Consider the following 20505-nt stretch of genomic DNA (forward strand, 5'->3'; position numbering starts at 1 on the left):
GGGAGGGATTGTTAGGGAGCTTCCCCAGGGAGACCTGGCTGACCCCTAGCCTCTCCCATTCAGTCAGCCACAGCTGCCCCTGTCCCCATGTGTCCCTGTACCCCATGTGTCCTTCTACCTCCCCACCCCCATGTGTCCTGCCACCCCCACTCAGACACCCACTCCTCCATCCCTATGTGTCCATGCATCCCATTCAGCCACCCTCATGTCCCTGCATCCCCTCCCTACGCCATGTCCCTGCACCGCCTCCCTGTCCCCATGTATCTCTATGCCCCACCCTCACCAGACACTGTGAATGCTGGAAGCAGTCTCTGCAGGATTTGGAGGAGGTGGGTTGTGCTGGAGAGAGAGAGAGAGAGGGAGAGAGATGAGCCCCTTCCATGCAGGGTGGAGAAGGAAATCCAAACACAGAGACTATCCTTGATGTGCAAATCTTGAAAGAGACAGGCTGGGAAGAAGTGAAAGATGGCTATCTAAGAAAGATTCTTTACTAGCCTTGGGTATAGTGTTTAGGTTCGCACAATAAAACTAAGGCCCTGATCCTGCAAAGATTTTAGCCCATGTAACTTTATACACAAGTAGCCTTAGTGAAGCCTCACTTATTATCAGAAGTTCAACATACCAAGCACTGGTAGAGCCCATCAGCCACAGTGAGTTCTAACCAACCTGAAAAATTTGAAAATGGGAACAGCTGAGATATTAATATTTAAAACTGCACTGCTGCAGTGGACATGTGTAATAACTTTTCAAAGAGATTATCAGAAGGATTTTTTTAATACTGAACACACAGCACTTGTCCTAAATACATATTTACATGATGCGCTGGAAAAACTCTTTTTAGAAACTTTCCAGTCTTCTGGGTAAATAATATCCCTTTTAAAAAATTATGAATACATATTTAACTGATTTACCAGAATGGCTCTATTAGGTACATCATAAACATTTTTTATTTTTTTTAGAAATGCCTAGTGAATGTTTACTGGTAGAGTGGAAGAGGAGACAGATTATTTAACCTGATCTTTTAAAAAAAAAAAAAGCAATTTTTTTTAAATCCCCAAACAAGACAAACAGAAAAACCCCAAGGCAAGATTATTAAGAGAAATATTTAAAGGAATTCTGCTGGGGGCTAGAATGGTTTGTTACAGTATAATGAGGAACTTCCACATCATAAACCAATATTTTATTCTTAAATAACAAAAAAAATCCCATGGTTCAGATTTTGCCCTCTGCTATGCAGATACATGGGTGAGGCTCTCCCCCCTTCTTCTTCCCCCTGACTCCCAGAAAGAAGACAAGTAGAATTTCAACTTGGTGCTCAAGAGAATTGAATTTACTCTTATGCTAACCAGCATAAGCCAGCATGAAGAGAAAGTAGATTGAACACTATGAAACATGGCCAGTTTGCACACAGATTGTCATCCTTACCATGTACTAACTATGGGATAGCATGCTTTGCAGCTTGTTGCATGCATCAGGGGCTCCTTGCACCCCTGTCCCCCCACTCCACTTCCTGTGTGCCATCCTCTCATCCGACTACCTCAGGGACTCCCTGCAATTCCACTCAATTCCCTCTATAGCAAGGCCCTTGTAGTGGGGTAGTCACCCCGTTCAGGTCCTGGGAGGGGGCTATGGCTGGAGAAAGCAGCTATTAGGCTGGGCTGATTGGGGAAGTGGCTGCAGCTGGGCCATATCCTAATCAGGCCACAGCTGGCCTGTATAAAAAGGCCAGGGACGCCAGAAGCAAATAATCTTCCTCTGCTTGTAGAGGGAGAAGGGCCTGGCTGTAGGGAGCCAGAGATAGGGTACCTGAGTGGAGCAAGGCTGGGGAGCTCTAGCCTGGAAAGACTCAGGCTATGGCCTAGCAGAAGGCTAAGAGGTCCTGGAGGTTGCAGGGGCAGCCCAGGGGTAGGCAAAGGCAGCAGGTCCAAATCACTTTGCCTCAGTTTTGGCTACTGCCCAGTCTCCATCTAGCCCCTGTTCACTGGGGCAGACTGCAGTATCAGCCACTCATCATAGGCAAAGGGCTTTGGACCTGAACCAGTCCCAAAGAACCAGAAGGCTGCACCCCACTGATTGTCCCTCCAGTCCAACTCCTCCTGTGTAATTCTGCTGTGACCAGCAGAATTTGTGGGTCTGCTGACCCTCACCAGCCAGTACAACTGCGAAAATGCTACAGAACATTTTCTGCAACTATTCTTAAACAAATCCACTTTGGCAGTGTTTACTTTCCATGTTTGTTGAAACGGCAAATTCTAAGCTAATATTACAGAATACTTGTGAATAGCAAATTCAAACTGGTACATGTGAGTATTTGTACTGCAAACCTGGTTCAAGTACTGCTCTTATCCAGTGAGTGAAAAACAATACATCATGTGTGACCTATGCGTCCTATCCAAAGGGACTGAAATCTAAACACTGAAATCTTGCAAAGAGCTTCAACAAGTCAGAGGCCAAAAATTATACATAGAAATTATGTGACAAATAGCATTTAAAAACAAATAGAGATGGTTCAAACCATACTATTTTAAGGGGTTTTTAATTATTGAAAACTGAAAAATTGTGTGTGGAGTGTGTGGGTTGGTAAAAAACCCTGGTTTCTGAAAACCGGACATTTGGTTTTCACTTTTTGTATAGAAGAACAAAAAGGATCATGGATAAAATTGGAGGGAGGAGAGCCACAAAATGACAAGAGATGTAGAAAACCTGACCTACAATGAGAAATTGAAAGAATTGGGCATGTGTAATCTAGAGAAAAGAAGGCTGAGGGGGGATATGATAACAGCCTTAAAATGCATAAAAAGCTGTTATAAAGATAATCATAGAATCATAGAACCATAGAATCTCAGGGTTGGAAGGGACCTCAGGAGGTCATCTAGTCCAACCCCCTGCTCAAAGCAGGACCAAACCCAACTAAATCATCCCAGCCAGGGCTTTGTCAAGCCTGACCTTAAAAACCTCTAAGGAAGGAGATTCCACTACCTCCCTAGGTAACCCATTCCAGTGCTTCACCACCCTCCTAGTGAAAAAGTTTTTCCTAATATCCAACCTAAACCTCCCCCTCTGCAACTTGAGACCATTACTCCTTGTTCTGTCATCTTCTACCACTGAGAACAGTCTAGATCCATCCTCTTTGGAATCCCCTTTCAGGTAGTTGAAAGCAGCTATCAAATCCCCCCTCATTCTTCTCTTCTGCAGGCTAAACAATCCCAGTTTCCTCAGCCTCTCCTCATAAGTCATGTGCTCCAGCCCCCTAATCATTTTTGTTGCCCTCCGCTGGACTCTCTCCAATTTATCCACATCCTTCTTGTAGTGTGGGGCCCAAAACTGGACACAGTACTCCAAATGAGGCCTCACCAGTGCTGAGTAGAGGGGAATGATCACATCCCTTGATCTGCTGGAAATGCCCCTACTTATACAACCCAAAATGCCATTAGCCTTCTTGGCAACAAGGGCACACTGTTGACTCATATTCAGCTTTTCGTCCACCGTAACCCCTAGGTCCTTTTCTGCAGAACTGCTACCCAGCCATTCGGTCCCTAGTCTGTAGCAGTGCATGGGATTCTTCCGTCCTAAGTGCAGGACTCTGCACTTGTCCTTGTTGAACCTCATCATATTTCTTCTGGCCCAATCCTCTAATTTGTCTAGGTCCCTCTGTATCCTATCCCTACCCTCCAGCATATCAACCACTCCTCCCAGTTTAGTGTAATGGTGAACAATTGTTCTCTATGGCCACCCAAGGTAGAACAAGACATTATCATCATAGTTTGCAGCAAAGGCAATTTAGGTTAGATTTTGGTAATAACTTCCTAATAATAATGGTATTTAAACACTGGAAGAGGAGGCTGAGGAATCCTCTTCATTGGAGATTCATTGGACAAGTTAGAGAAACACTTGTCAGGGATGGTCTAGGTATACTTAATCCTACTTAAGAAGCACGGGGGTAGCGCTGGACAGGATGATATCTTGACATCCCTTCCATCTCTACATTTCCAAGATTCAAAAGAAAGAAAGATTTTGAAAGAACTTCTAATTCATTTTTACACCAAAAAAAAGAAGTGGTTTCTCAATTTAAAACAAAACAAAAAAAAACAGTTTGATAGATTTCTAGAAAACTGATCATTCATAAACAGAAAGAAGTTTAGTAAAAAGTTATTCTTTCTAAATTATTTGCTCAGTTCTACTGTCCAGCATCCATTCTGCTACACTCAACACAGTCCAGATGCAAGATTTAACTCTGAGAAACCTGATCTTGCAATTGAGTTCAGTAGGAATGCTTTGTAGAACAAATCCCACATAAGTCACCAACAAGGGCTGAACCCAGGGCCTTCAGCACCAAAGCACAGGTTTCTCCAACTCCAGCTACAGGTGGTAGCAATAAAAGGACCTTAAGGTGGATGGAAATGTAATTTGCATCCACAGTGTAAAAGAGGCCTTAATGTAAATATCAGTCACTTTTCCCCTGTATGGGTGAGCTATTAGAAAGGAAAATGCCACACTTATCCTGTGCATTGTGTGTGCATGGAACAACTGCAAGATCGGGTTCTGTGAAGATAAAAATAATTACACTGTCTGTACTGCAGAAGAAGAGGGTAGTAGAGTTGGCCAACACCTGGAATTTCTGGTTCACAGGAAATTTTGACATCAAAATTTGGTTTTGGTCCTTATCAGAGCAAAAACAAATATTTTTGAAATTTCCTATTAATGGGAATTTAAAAAAAAGTGGTTTTAAAAAATGTCCAGATTCCAAAATTGTTTAAAAAAAAAGTGACTTTTTCTTTAATTTTTGTATTAGTTTTTATATTCTCTCATAACATGACAGTGTCAAACTGTTTAATTACAATGCAAAAATAAGAAGATAAAGTGTCTCAATGAGTACTAAGTAGCAGCTGCCATTAATGATTTTTTAAATAGAAGTATTTCAACTTACCATCTTGTAAAATAACAACATTATGATATAATGTAAAATAAATATTCAGAACAAAATTTCAGAACTCCCTGAAACAAAAGTTTTCCAAAATGTATTTTTTTCCCCATTTAGAATTTTTATTCCTACAGGAATATTTGTTAAAATCAATACAGTTTTTGAAATGTTATGATTTTGACAAAAATGGCATTTTATCACAAAAGCATGTCAATATAACATTTCTTACCATCTCTACACAGTACGATGGTGCATGAGGCAGAATCAAATTTCTCTTTTGCCTGGCCTTCTGGGTACTTTTGGTATTGTTCTAATGGTGAACAGCATCCTCACAAAAAATTAGTTTACCTCCCTGGTCTGAAGGCTAGAGGGTGTATATTCAAAGTAACACCCAGGAACTCAGTTTAATGGATCCTACAGATTTGAAATTACATGAGTTGGAAATGGAAGATGTGGAAAAGGAAAAAGTTAATTTTCCTTTACTGGACAGAGAGAACTTAGCCCTCTTACCTGTCCTCAAGTCCCTTGAAAACACACTAGCCCTTTAACAGCTTATTCCCTAAGGGTACATCTACATTGCAAATAACAAACCAAGCCAAAAAAGACTCACAATAGTGAGTCTCAGAGCCTGGGTCACCTACTTGGGGTTGCAGGGCCCCCACCATGGGGCTAAAAATAGCAGTGTAGATATTCCCACTTGGGAAGAAGCCTGGTCTTTGAATCCCAGCAAGGGTGAGAGGTCTTAGAGCCCAAGCAGGAACGTCTAAACTGCTGTTTTTAGTCCAATAGCATGAGCACCATAAGCCTGAGTCAGTTGACCCAGGCTCTGAGATTTGCTGCCATGGACTGAGTTTGTGCAGCGTAGATATACCCTTAGCCCAGGGATCAGCAACTTTTGGCATGTGGCCCATCAGGGAAAGCCGCTGGTGGGCTGGGACAGTTTGTTTACCTGCAGTGTCCACAGGTTCAGCCGATCGCAGCTCCCACTGGCCACGGTTCACTGTTCCAGGCCAATGGGGGCTGCAGGAAGCGGCACGGGCTGAGGGATGTGCCAGCCGCCGCTTCCTGCAGCGCACATTGGCCTGGAGCGGCGAACTGCAGCCAGACGGAGCTGTGATCGGCCAAACCTGTGGACGCTGCAGGTAAACAAACTGTCCCAGCCCACCAGCGGCTTTCCTTGATGGGCCGCACGCCAAAGGTTGCCGATCCCTGCCTTAGCCTTTCAGCACAACTCTCCTTGTCCTCAAAACCTTCCCAGCATGGTAGCAGAACCTTTGGGAGTCCAGTCTGTCTCCAGCCCACTTAGGCTGGAGTTTCCGCTCCCTGCAGTCTCACCTCAGGGAACTTCAGGTCCTGCTCTTTGGCAGCTTCCTGATAGTGTGCTGCTAACTCAGCATAGACTTCAGCCTCTCTGGCAGCCACCCCTTTCTGCCTGGGCTGCAGCCTCTTAACCTAGCTTCATGCTGGTCAACCAATTAGCCGCAGCTAGGGAGGTAGCAATTCTGTCCATTAACGCCTTAGTGGCTGTTGCAGAATAGGGTTTATTCACCGCATCACAACGTGGGTACAGGTTTCCCAAAGAGATCCAGGACAGATTTCCAAGTGCTTAGTCCCCACAACTGGAGCCAGATTTTAAAGGAGCCCCTGACCCCTTGAGGCAGTGAAATAAATAATGTTTTCAAAATCGCTCCTTATCCAGCATCTCTTGTTATGATATTTATGACCAGATTTTCAAAAGATCTCAACATCCAAATAACTTTTGAAAATCTGCCTCTGATTGTTGAGGGTGGTAAGCTGACCTGTTTTGAAAATCTATTTGGTTTTGGTGCAACAGCACATGGAATCTTGCATTTAGTTCTGGGCATATAATTAGCAGAAAGTTATTGACAAATTGGATGGAGTTCAGAGAAGAGAAATAAAAATGGCCAGGGGACTAGAGGAATTTACATATGAGGAAAGATAAAAAGAGCTAAGTATGTATGGTTCAGCTAGGAGGTAATTAAAGGAGGATATATGCTAAAAATCCATATGTATCCTTAGTTTTGTGACAAGGATGGAGAGGAATGATTTAGGGTGGGAGATGGGGGGTTTAACTAGCAGTAATTAGATATAGGCAAGCGAGAGAAAATTTAAGCTAAATTAATACCAAGAAAAATCTTCCTGACAGTGAGATCTGTAGGACTGCAGAACAAGTCCCCAATGGGATGTGGAATGTACAGTATCCAATGGGTGGAAATCCTATTGCTTGGGACATTTAAAATTAGTCCAAAGATGTGCTGCAGTGGGCTCTTGGGAGCCCCTTGTTACAAGTCTGCTATTCAAATGAAGAGAGATTTGGTGATTTCTCTGCCTCTGATGGAGTGTACACCTCCCCTTGGAAACTGCTAAAGCAGCTCTGAGGGAGATGACGTTGATCCCTGGAGATCAGCAAATGAAGTGGAAACTTTTAGCACGTTGTGCCAAGTGTTCCACATTTTTTAAAGAATTTCCTGTGGAGGATACTCCCATGCAAGTTCTTCATCACCAACCAATTCATGTCACACAACTTATAACTGTACTATGTTATCAAGTCACTTTTCAGGTACACAATACAAGCAGATGCAGAGTGTCCCCTAGCAGCAGAACCAAGGGCATGGATGAGGGCAGAATTTGGGGGTCCTTGCACAGTCTGAGTATTGCAGAGCTCAGATCTCATAGTACCTCTCCCCTTGCATTTGAAGATGATCCAGGCCTGCCTCATTCCCCAAATACGTAGAACCCACTGGTCAGTCCATGGAGGATATGGGACTGTCATAGCTGTATGAAATCAATGGGATTTAGACTCCTAACGTGCTTTTGCAAATGAGATTTAGGGTCCTAGATCATTTAGGTATTGAGATGCTAAGTGCAGCAACTCCTAAATATCTTTAAAAATCTGGGCATTAGAGAATGCTTATGACAATCTGAGCCTAATTTTAGGTGTCCATTTTGAGACATCTTAGCTGTCTTAAGTTGGACACTCAGAAAACGAAGCACCCAAAGTCTGGTTTGAAAATTTGTGCACTAGCAAGGGCTGGTTGAAATTTTTCTGTCAAAACTATTTTCCAATGGCTAAATTTGACTAAACAAATATTTTCATGGAAAATGTGTCTGCTTTCTGCGGAAAAATTCCATTGAAAAACAGAATGCCAAGAAACTGAAATATTTAAACCAAAACCCAAAATACTTTTATTTGGAAATGCTACTGTCATGCCCTATGGGACTTGCCGTTCAGTTGTCATATGTCCCCATTGTCCTCTCTGAGCTGAGGTCCCCAGCCAGATTTGATCTGCCATGATGCACCATAGCTAGGGACTCTCATGATGCTCTGCATCTTCTCCATACAAGATGTAAGATCATAGTGTATCACTGAAAATGTAATCCTACAGGGAGTCTGGCCTATAGAGGAGAATGAAAGCTTGAAATACCCAAACTACAAATCCCAGGAGGCACTGCTGCACCATTTCCAAATTGAAAATTTTCAGTGAATTTTTGTAGTTTTCAAATTTCCACCAAAAATATAAATTTTCCATGGAAAAAATATTTTTGACCAGCCCCAGCATTAACTTCTTTGTGTCTCAGTTTGTTCATCTGCACCATTGTGATAATAACAATGTTCTGATTATTTCATTAATTTTTATAAAGAGCTTTGAGATCTTTGGATGGAAACTATACCAATCAGAGAAAGAAGTGTATCTGCATACATCCAATGAGGCAATTAGAAACAGCTATGTTCCCCCATAATCCAGTCTTCACGCACAAATGTTAAACAAACAGAATTCACATCTTATTACATTTTCTTAGTTCTTTTTTACTCAATTTTTCATCATGATGGTAAATACTGCATGAAACACTGTTGCTATTATTGCAATTCATTGAAAGTTATTATGTGTCCTTCATTATTTAAATGCCAAATATACATGATTTAAAGAATACTAGCACAGATATATTTCTGGTCATTTCATTTTCAAGTGTTCAGATTTTAAACATGTCAAGGAATGAACTCATTTGAGAAAACCACTGAAAAATGAAGCATTCCAAAGTCAAAAGTGATTGTGTGAGGAATTAGGGTTATTAGGCTTAATTCTGTCACTTTAAATGCAGTAATATGTAGTTACTGTGGTTCTCCTTACAAAAAGAAAGCACTACATTCTGAATGTAAATTATATTTTAGGCTTATAAAACCTTGGAATAAAAAGTTCCTGAATAGTCATCTAATCAAATAAGCTCTGTTTGGGCACTAGAGAACTGGTGTGTGTTTATGTGAGATGGTCAGTGAGTGTGTGTCTGTCTGTCTGGGCACTAGAGAACTGATGTGTGTTTATATGAGATGGTCAGTGTGTGTGTGTGTGTGTGTGTGTGTGAGAAAGTAAATAAAAAGGGAGAGTTATATATAGATAACTTTACAAATACTAATTACTTTATGAATATACTCATGCTTATGAGGGAAGTAAGCATTATTAGCTCTAGTTTACAGCTGGAGAATCTAAGGCCGAAACATTAAGTGATTTGACTAAGGCCAGAGAGGAAGTTATTATCAGCACTAGGACTACAACATAACAGTCATAAACGCCTCTTGTCCTAGTCCATTAGACAAGACCACACTGCTTCTCCTGCAGTTGGCTGGTAGGGAGAATGTGGAACCTCTAGTGCTCTAAGTAGAACCAGAAGAGCACTACTTTTTCACAGCCAGCAACTGATATAGGATCCTTTTAAATTAAGAGAGAGATCTGTCCCCAAAAGCCACGCATGGGCAGCTTTAATCTGTAATCGGCATCAGCCTTTCAGTTCTAGAGGTTGATTTTCATAGGTTTGTACTGCTTAACATTTTCAGGGCTGCCCAGAGGATTCCGGGGGCCTGGGGTCTTCGGCGGCGGGGGGCCCCCGCTTTGGCGGTAATTCGGCGGTGGAGGGTCCTTCCGTTCCGGGACCCGCCGCTGAAGTGCCCCGAAGACCTGCGGCGGGGGCCCCCCTGCCACCGAATTACCGCCAAAGCGGGACCCGCCGCCAAAGTGCAGCCGGGTCTTCGGCGGTAATTCGGCAGAGGAGGCCCCCGCCGCGGGTCTTCGGGGCACTTCGGCGGCGGGTCCTAGAGTGGAAGGACCCACCGCCGGCGAAGACCGGGAGCGGAAGAAGCTCCGTGGGCCTGGGCCCCGCGAGAGTTTTCCGGGGGTCCTGGAGTGAGTGAAGGACCCCGCTTCAGGGGCCCCAAAAAACTCTCATGGGGCCCCTGCGGGGCCTGGGGCAAATCACCCCACTTGCCCCTCCGGGCGGCCCTGAACATTTTAAGAATAACTTTGCAAAGAAATGGGCTAGAACCATATTTTTTTCAAATAGAAGCTGAGATTCTCTTTTACCTTTCTAATCCTTATTTTAGGGTTGCTTACGTACATGGGCTCTCAAAGGACAGCTCCAAATGGGGATAATATTTTTTTACCTACCTCTCAGTCAGGCTCCAGCACTGCAAGAAGCTACACACAGGTAGACCGTGCACTACTGTGGAGCTCCCATGAAGTCGGTGAGGGTCTATGTGGATATAAGAGTCTGTTTGTGCAAAGCTCATTGGAGGTTCAGGGTCTTAGGGCTTGTCTACCTGTTGGGATAATGGGCTTTATGGGGGTGCTGGGGCTGATTTTTAAAGTGCACTAACGTGTTGCACATTAATCGGTCTGTGTAGCCCCTGTTGGTGCACACTAATAGTTCTCTAGTGCACTTTAACATAGTTCTGGTTGAAACAGTGCACACCCAATGAAAAGTACGATTATTATTATTATTGCACTAGACTAGATTAAGGTATTTAAAATAATGAAGGACTGAATCAGACTCTACTCCACACACTGCCACATAGAAGGAAGAAAAACAGGCCCCCTCAATGCGCTCCAGATGCAATATTCATATCTGGATCCAGATTTTAGACACTGGGTGCTTGCATGTAAGATTTTGATTTAACCTGTTTTAGAAGTAGGGAATATTTACCAAACCTGGATCTCGTTCCAGGTTCACATTTATAACACCCAAGAGTGTGGGGTGCAGCATATGTCATAAAAAAACGTACATAGATTAGAGAACACGCTAGAGCAAGAGTGGGTTCAGGAATCTGTGGATGATGAGTTTTCATTCAACTCTATCTCTTACAGTGGCTAAATTGATAACTTCTTCTTCTTCTAGCCTTAGTCCCATCTATGAGAGGTCGGCTCTTTGAGTCCTTCTCCTCCATTCCAGGGCCACTAACATAGCAGTTCCTCAGAAACTCTGAAGCTAATAATTTCCTTTTGTATAATATCCATCCATCTAATTTTGGGTCTTCTCTTACCCTCCATTTCTAAATTCAACACTCTGTTTCCTATATATATATAGGAACTGATATGATTTTATCAGATAGCATGGTTCTCGATTCATAAGCCTTTCAAAGCAATCTGGGGTTTTCATTGATTAATGTATTTCCACTTTCACTTTTAATGACTTTGATCCCACCAGTGTTTTTAGTTCTCTTATCACAGGTCTTTTCCAGGCTAAAATGATAACTAATAAAAGGAAATCTCTCTCACAAAATATAGCCAACCTGTGAAACTAACTGCTGCAGGAGGTCATCAAATCAGATACTCGTGGCTGGATTTTAAAAAGGGCTGGATACATTTTATGACCAAATAACATCTGTACGGTCATCCAAGCTAAGATAATGGTGATGAAATTTCATGCTTGAGAGTGTAAAATGATTGCTATATAGTTTGGGAAGGAAATTTTCTTCCCAGGTACAAGACTGTACTATTGGGAAGGCACATATATGGCAGGTTTTTGTTTGTTTTTTTCTTGCCTTCCTCTGAAGACTCAAAGGCAAGATCCTGGATCTCATGGACTGGTAATCTAGTCTGGTAAATCCTCTTTTCTTAAATATAATTAAGCACTTAAATTAGACATTTTGTTTCCTGGCATCAAAGTCTCTCTCTCTTCTAAGTGGTCTCACATTCAGGTAAAACAACTGAAGCAAATCTTAGCGGCTGTCAGGTTTACTAATTCACCCTTCTGACCCTAACAGTTTAGAGACAGTGAGCTTGCAAGCGAGTCTGGAGAAGTCTGAATCCAATCTTTGATGCAATAACTTGTATTTACCTGAACATCTGGCTTCGTTTAATTAGAAAACAAAACAAATAAATACAATTGATCTACTTCAGGTTAAGTCACAACCTAAGGATAATTTTGACCATTCTCTCTCATTTCCATCAGCACAATTTCCTCTATAGAAGTTTAGCAAGCAGTTAATTAAATTGGGGAGTATCTATAGCTATCTAAAATTTTCAGTGCTCTCTTGAGGCAGATTTAATTCACTGGCAACAGCAAGGATGGAACGGCTGCTGAAACACTTAAAACCTCATTACCACATATCCCCTCTTCACCCAGAGAGCCCCCAGCCTGTCCATTATTGTCCTTCCTGTACTTTCTGTGAGATTTTGAAAAGAAAAGGTTCAAAGAGCAAGACTTTCATGCTCCCCTTTCCATGTCAAACACTTTCAACTCCTGATTTCAAAGTACCACTCAGTTGCTGTTCAAAGGCCTTTGGACTCATAGGGGGGTGAGATTGGAGTAAAAGGTTGCACTACAAAGCCCGTTGCATTCAGAGTAATATCCAGCTTGGAGATACAAATAGTAATATAAACTCAAGCACCTATCAATAAAACTGCCAATATATGAAAGGAGGGACAGACAAATTCTAAATGGCCTTTTTTCTCTCCTCTCTCCAAACTGGAATCATGCTGTTATTGGTTTGGATGAAAGCCTAATTGATATTTTGAAGTGTTACTTTTCCCTATGTTTCTGTTATGACCAGGGGACCATAGACGCAAGCGAGAGAAAGCCAAATCCCAAATAAGTTAGATAAGAATACCTAAAGAAGTTCCTACCAACATCTAAAAAAACCTGCCTAGCTCTAGTTGAGTATTCATCTACCTCTCCTTCTCTCTCTGTATCCTTTTTATCTGCCTGCCCACAAGATTTGGAACACCATTAATTGGTCCTCAGGGAGGCTGACAGGCCTGTGCTTTTATGACTTGCTTCTTTGTATTGTACACATGTGGGCATCTCTCAGGAGATAAACAAAGGGAAAAATGTGTTGAAAAGGGGGCAGAATTTGTATAGGTCTAAACACAGAACAGACCGCCTTCTCAATTTACTGTTAATGCTCTAAATTACATGAATAAATGCCCCCACTCTCTTTCCCTCCCCAAGTCTGCTTCACTTAATCTGAATTTCCTGATTGCTACAGGCTCATCTTCTGAGGAATTCTACCTGCTATTTGAAATAAAACATTCAAACTCCTTTTTTGGCCCCCCTTGCTACTCCTCCCCCTCTCCAACAAAAGATAGAGGTGGTCTTATGGGAAGATAAAAAGAATAGTTGATCATAAGAACTAACCTGGAGCCAACACCTTGGTCTTTCGTCCCTACAGCAGTTTCTAAACTCTAAGCACCTGCAGCTAATTCTCATAGCTTCCAGCCTTGGTCTTGGATATGCTGAGACTGAGAGACTTTTTGGCACAGCTTTCACTGCTTAGGAAAAATAAGCTCATCACCAAACAAAGAGTTTATCTTTTATATCTAAGGGAAAGCAACCTGTCTTCTATTAAGGCAATAATCTCATTAAATGTGAATTAGAACCTTTTTACTGATGAGCTACAGAATGCCTTGTTTGTAAGAATTTCCACTGGGCATTTCTACTTGCCAGCAAAATTTGCGTATGAAATTGTTTCCTATAGCTGAACATTTGCAAATAAATTCAAGATCAAATCTTATTTGATTTACTCACATGAAATACATGAGTAAGGAGAGCAGGATTTGCCCATCCTAGACCTCAAAGGGACAAAAGTGTCAGTCTTACAGGCTATTACCTCAAATATTCCTTTAACCAAAGCAAATAGTTATAAAAAGTGGTTATAAAAAGGATTTGAGAATCATAATGGCTAGGTTCTATTCTTGTTCTACCACTGACACACCCTGTGATAAGAGTATGCCTACACAGCAAGTGTTGTGGATGGACTAGCCTACCCAAACTAGCTTGAATCCAGCTTGCATGGGTTACAGTAGCAGTAAAAACAGTGTGGGCTTGAAAGCCATGTACCCAGGGTCTATGCCAGGCCTGTACTGCCTATGTTTTTGCTGTGTAGATATACCATAACACAAGTCGTTTAAGGCAACATTTTCAAAAAATGCCTAACTGACCTAGGATGCACTAAGGGACAGCTTTTAAAAGATATGTGGGTGCCTAAAGATGCAGATAAGCTTCTTGTTGGACTTTCAAAAGCACCTAGGTGCCTAACTCCCTCTGTATTTTTGGGCACTTAAATAATTTGAAAATCTGGCTCTGTCAAGAATGGGACTTAGGCTCCTATATCACTTAGATGCTTTTAAAAATTTTACCCATAAACACAGTGTGCCTCAATTTTAACCACCTCTCCCTGCCAAGGTATGGATTACTTGTGTGTGTGTGTGTGTGTGTTGGGGGGCAAATTAATAAATAATTTACCATGCCTTGATGCTCTCAAACAAAAGGTGCAGTCTGTTTATAAAGTTTATAATGTCCTGCACAAGGCAGATTTTTTTTTCATATTGGGTTAAAATTCCTTGAGGATGCCGGCCTTTGAGTGAATGCTTACCTTTAAGTTTGGAGGGGGAGGGGGAGGAGTGATATTCTCCCAAAGGGCAACATCTCAGATAATAAGGGCATCCCAATGAGCTGGGATCCTTTGTAGAGGCTCCCAGGATTAGACATTCTTTCAGGAGGACATGTTGAGAAAGTCAAGCTCTTCAGTGGGGACAGCTCCCAGACACAGCAAGTTCTTTGAAGGGACATGTCAAAGATTTGAAAATCTTCATGGACAGCCACAACATCTTAATCATTGCCCATGTCTTTAGACACCTGACAACAAACTGACTGGAACTGATTCAGCACTAGGCTTAACCATTGCTGTGGGCCCCCAGTAGCAGAAGGTCCACCCAGAAGGGAGATACGGTGTTGGAAGGCACCATAATCCCCACTCTCTCAGGACCCTGAAGCAAAACAGTGCAGCCCCCAAAGTGGGTCGGGCTGGCTTGGGAAGGGAAGTGGCTAGGGTATCTTTAGGGCTTGTCTACACAGTTTTTGTAGCACTATAAATATATGGGTTTAGAAACCAAAATAGTTAATGTGGTACAAACACCCTAGTATGGATGCATTTATACTGTATAAAAGGTGTTTATACTGGTATAGCCTATTCTCCTAAATTTCTGTGGGAATGAACTAGGCAGCTTCTACAAGCAAGGCTTACCCCTGGCAGAATCTCTATGGAGGACAGTAATACAAAGACAATCTGATCTCTGCCAGAAATGAATGCCCCTGCAGTGCAGCTCTTTTGGTACAGGGAGATGCAAATTGCCCTTTTCCCAGTGAAGCTGAAATGTTCATAAAAGTGCTAAATACATGGCCAAATTCAGGCCCCTATTTAGCACCGGACACAGATGCACACTCATGCTGCTACAGAACTCAGTCAGATCAACCACTGCTGACATAAAGGACATAACACGCATTATTCTTGCCAGTGACAGGAGTCATATGCATTAGAAATGTTCTGGGTAACTCAGAGGAGTTGAAGTCTAAACTACATGCAGGCTAAATCGCATATTCCAGGTGTTTCCCAAGAATCCCCCTCTGCAGCTCTGGGCCCGGAGGACTAGTAGGCTGAAATCTGCAGGTCCCAAGGAATCACAAAATCATAGGGTGAGAAGGGACCACCAGGGTCATCTAGTCCAGCCCCCTGCCAAGATGCAGGATTTGTTGTGGTTAAACCATCCAAGACAGATGGCTATCCAGCCTCCTTTTGAAAACCTCCAGTGAAGGAACTTCCACAACCTCCCTAGGCAGCCTGTTCCATTGTTCTACTGTTTTTACAAACAGGAGAGCAAAAGTTTCTACCTAGGGTCGCATCCTGTCCATGAATTTTTGGCCATGTGCCTATGTGTACCCTAAATCCATAAATGCCATTGATGTAAAATGAGGCGATCATTTTAATATTGGACTACAATTGTTCAGGTAGAAGGCGTCACTATATCAGCTACTGGAATCTGACCCTTCTAACATTGTGCATCATTTTTCAGTAAGATAGGACAGCTGGCTTCAGCTCTTTTCTTTTTTAATTCTCAAAATATAGTGTTGCACTAAAAGGAGAGTCATTTTTCCAAGCCCCACACACACACTTAGGAGATGCTTCCTTTAGAATTCTGAGTACATTGCAATATTGAAAATCAATATTTTTGACATTCTGAACAAAATGTAACATTCTCTTTGAATAGTTAATTCAGTGTGCTAATGGTCAAAAAGTGTCCATATAAAATGGGCCACTTCTTACTTAACATATCCCCGTGTGTCTGTGACATAGCTATTTCCATAACTTTGTTGACAATAAGGGCCTGAATCTCTACAACTCTGCATGGTGTGTAGTCAATTAATTAATGCAAAACGGGTACAAAAATGTTATCATTTTCATTGGGTAAGGCAGGGGTTGGCAACCTCTGGCACGCGGCTCCCCAGGGTAAGCACTCTGGCAATCCGTGCCGGTTTGTTTACCTGCCGCATCCGCAGTTTCGGCTGATTGTGGTTCCCACTGGCCACGGTTTGCCATCCCAGGCCAACAGGGGCAGTGGGAAGCCGCGGCCAGCACATCCCTAGGCCCGCGCCGCTTCCCGCAGCCCCTGTTGGCCTGGAGCGGCGAACCATGGCCAGTGGGAGCCACAATCGGCTGAACCTGCGGACACGGCAGGTAAACAAACCAGCCCAGCCCGCCAGGGTGCTTATCCTGGCGAGCCACGTGCCAGAGGTTGCTGACCCCTCAGGTAAGGTTTTAAACCTTCTTTGCAGAGGTAGAAACTACTACACAAAGTACAGGGCAATGGAGAAGTAGGCCCTATGCTAATTTGTCTTCTTCTGGTCTCCCTGCATAGCCAGTGCAGCTGTGGAAGAATGAGCAGAGGATGTTTTTTCTGCCTCATGGATCATCAACAAAATTGTCAACTACTATAAATTCCAGTGGCAGAAACTTCAATACTGGTGAAGATGTACAAGGCTGAAGGGACACAGCACAAGTTGCAGATCCATCTCCAGTAGAATTTGCTGGACTGGTGAGCTAAGGGGAAAAAAAGACTGACTTTCAATTGAGAGGGAAAATGTGGAACCCCACAGAAGAAGGTATGCAATGTATTAGCTATGCAGGTCTGTATGTGAGGTTGCCCTATAGTGTTGGCTCTCAGAGAAGATAAGGCACCTACTACTTCTACTGGCACTCAATTTAAGTGGCAGAAGCTTATTTGGAGGGGAGGGGGGAACAATAGGTTTTTAATCTCAACTTCTGGGTGAATGGAATGGGGGAAATGGGGAGTAGGGATTCATCTAATAACTCTATCAGTTGGCTGCAAATGGATCCATTACATAAATCCTAATAGGAGTCAAGCAGATATGGTTGAAATTTCTCTCTTTTTTTTGACAAAAAATGGCCTTTCAATCAAACTGAAAAATTTTCAAGTGAAATATTCAATTCAGTTGACATTTTTTAACTGAAAACCAACATTTTATTTGTAGTTACTTATGTGAAAGAAGTTTTTTTTAAAAAAAGACTGAAAGTTTCAGTTTTTTACTTTGGGCATTTTATTAAAATAAAATTTGCATACGAAATTTAGAAGAAACCTTTTTTTTAAATTAAAAAAAAATCCCACAAAAATTAATTGGCATTTTTTTCTACCAGTCTAGTGCTGAGCAGCTCCTCAGAATCAATTGCATTGCAGGGTGCTTGTCACCAGGGGAGGCAGCACTCAGCAAAATCAGGCCCATAAACTGCACTTTAAGTATTTACACATATTTTATCCCTAGCTCTTCAAGGCATATTGCCTATAGCTATAGTCAATGCTAAATTGCTTATGCTGCTATAAAATTGGTCAGTCATGGATGCTGAGGAGAAATGTTCCTAATAGCTGGTATCTAGAGATATACTAGACAGACCATTTTTTAATTCAGGTAGAGTGCTAGTCAATGGAAACAGCCCAAGCACTTGTTTTGTAAGACATTTTAGACAGCTACTGATATACTGAATCCCTCCATTTACCCCATCCTATCAAATAGCAAGTCCATACCCATATCACAAGGAAAAATATATATATTTTTAAAACTTTCCAAGCTAATTTTTATCTATCTTGCTTTGTCTCTGCTTCTTTTTGCAAAAGTCTTTTTAAGATGGGGCAGTTACATCAGCAGTTTCACCTGCACTAAAATAGCCTCATTCTGCCTGATTTATACCCCATTAAATCCTATTGCCCTCAGCGGGATTGCATGGAGTGTAAGTCAGGGCAGAGTTTGACCTAGAATGTTAAATACTAGAGTATCACAGTTATAGGCTTATTGCCATTATTATTGCTCCCTGTGGTTATTTATTTATTTTGTATCTCAGAGCTGTACAGTTAAACTCTGTGCTTCTAGTGACATGGGAGGAAATAAAAGCACAAATAGAAAGAAAATGGATTGAGCTGAAAAGTGTCTGAGCCTACTTCTATGCCAAAAGTTTTGAAAGACTGTAGAAATAGAGGATGGGATTTTCAAAACCTCCTGAGTTATTTAGGGGCACAAGTTCCATTATTTTCAATGGAATTTGTGCTATTAATCACTAAGACCTATATCTATAAAGGTACATAGGCATTTGTTGCAATACCTAACTGATTTAGGAGCCTGATCCTCATTTTCAAAAGGGATTTAGGCACTTGGTAGGATTTATATTCCTGTCAATGGGTTTTTTAGACACTTAGGAGCCAAAAACCAACTGATGGTTGGTGGGATTTAAATTCCGAAGTTCCTAACCCCCTTTTGAAAATGAGGGTCAGGCTCCTAAGTCAGTTAGGCATTGCAACACGAAGCACAGCAATGCCTATGTACCTTTATAAACCTAGGCCTTAGTAGTTTTAAAAATCTACCCAGAATCTTTTGAATCTCTCTGTATCTATTTGAAATATGTTCCAAAAGTCCAGGAGTGAAATCTTGGTCCCACTGCCAGGGATGGGGTAGCTTGGTCTATGGGTTAGCATCAGCTGCACACCAAGGGTCTGGAAGTGAATTACCAGGAATCTGGCCAGCTTAGAAAACCAGAAGATCAGAATAAAGAAACAAAACCAAAGGTCAAAAGTCAGCAACCAAGAGTCAAGATAGCTGGAGGTCAGGATCAGAAGGCAGAAACAGGTAAAAACCAGACCAGACCAGCAGTTCATGGCAGGCTGAAGCCCAGTTGAACAGACAACTTCCTGTTTCCACCGCTGGCTTGAATAAGGGCTGTGGCCCAAAGAGAAGACTTGGAGCTCTCCCAGTCAGAGTGTAGGATGGGGCTTGTGTGCCAGTTGGGCTTCAGGGACCCTGCACCCAGCTGCTGGGTGAGGATTGGTGTGAGAGGCTTCCTTGGGCTCCCATGAACCTGGGTTCATGGGTGGCAGGGCCTGACACCCATTGAAATGAATGGTAAAATTCCCATTGATTTCAATGGGGTCAGGATTTTACCCCAGATTAACCTCTAACCATGAATAACGCATAACCTACATCAAAGTTTAACCATGTGTGCCGGGGAATATGTATAAGAAGAAGGAGGGTGTCAGTGCTTTCCTCCTGACTGATGTACAGTGTAGAGTGCCTCTGAATAAAATAGAAATGAGTTAATAAAACCACTCCAAGGAGTGTACTATCTTTACTTTCAGAAAATTCCATTGTGCACCATTGAAACAAATCCTGCTCCTTTTTTTTGTTTGCAATATGATGTGATGATATTCATGACACTGATGAAAGACAGTGAGCCCAATTTTCAAACTTGAGTGCCTAATTGGACATCTGAGATTTGTTACCCAGTTTCACATCTGAGTGCAAAGATGCATATTTAGTAGAGATAGACTCATACCAAAAAAATTCCAAAGTTGTTTAAATTTCACCCATCCTCAAAGCTCAGGAAAGTTCAGGTCTGGAGCTTTAGACTTTCCCTATCTGTAGTATTTGGGCACTGGAGAGTGCCGATCAGGATGCTTTAACATAGGCACCCGAAAATTGGAGTAACAGGGCACAACTCAGAAGGGATGCATGAAGTGTAACTTAGCCCACCTTCAGCTAGACTCCCCTAGATCTACTTAAAAGTATCCGAAGAAGTGGGTATTCACCCACGAAAGCTCATGCTGCAAAACGTCTGTTAGTCTATAAGGTGCCACAGGATTCTTTGTTGCTTTTACAGATCCAGACTAACACGGCTACCCCTCTGATACTTAAAAGCACAGTCACTCTATCCACATGTGATGGAATCTATGGGCTGAAGAGCTGGAAGGATGTGTGAGAATGTGCAATTTATAACAGAATGTGGGAATCAGTGACTTATGCTTTCTTCAGACTCCTCGGCATGTAAATTAGATTGATTTGCAGTCATAGAGTTTGTCTATGCTGCAATATAAGCCAGGATTCAAACTCAGGCTCAAGCCTACCCCTTTCTGTCTACCCAAAATCGTGCTGAACCAGGGTCACAGGACCACAGGGGG

General features: G+C 42.2%; 1 long non-coding RNA gene across 3 annotated transcripts in view; it reads right to left on the reverse strand.

The window, feature by feature from the left end:
* The window catches only part of LOC120382354, a 249645-nt gene extending 236170 nt beyond the window's left edge, over positions 1-13475 (reverse strand). For all 3 annotated transcript variants that reach the window (XR_005588220.1, XR_005588221.1, XR_005588222.1), the window contains exon 1: positions 13349-13475. This is a non-coding gene — a long non-coding RNA (uncharacterized LOC120382354). The remainder of the gene's footprint in view (positions 1-13348) is intronic.
* Between the last annotated feature and the right edge of the window lie 7030 nt (positions 13476-20505).

Source organism: Mauremys reevesii, linkage group 1 (genome assembly GCF_016161935.1).
Source record: "Mauremys reevesii isolate NIE-2019 linkage group 1, ASM1616193v1, whole genome shotgun sequence".
In the NCBI taxonomy this organism is placed as follows: Eukaryota; Metazoa; Chordata; order Testudines; family Geoemydidae; genus Mauremys; species Mauremys reevesii.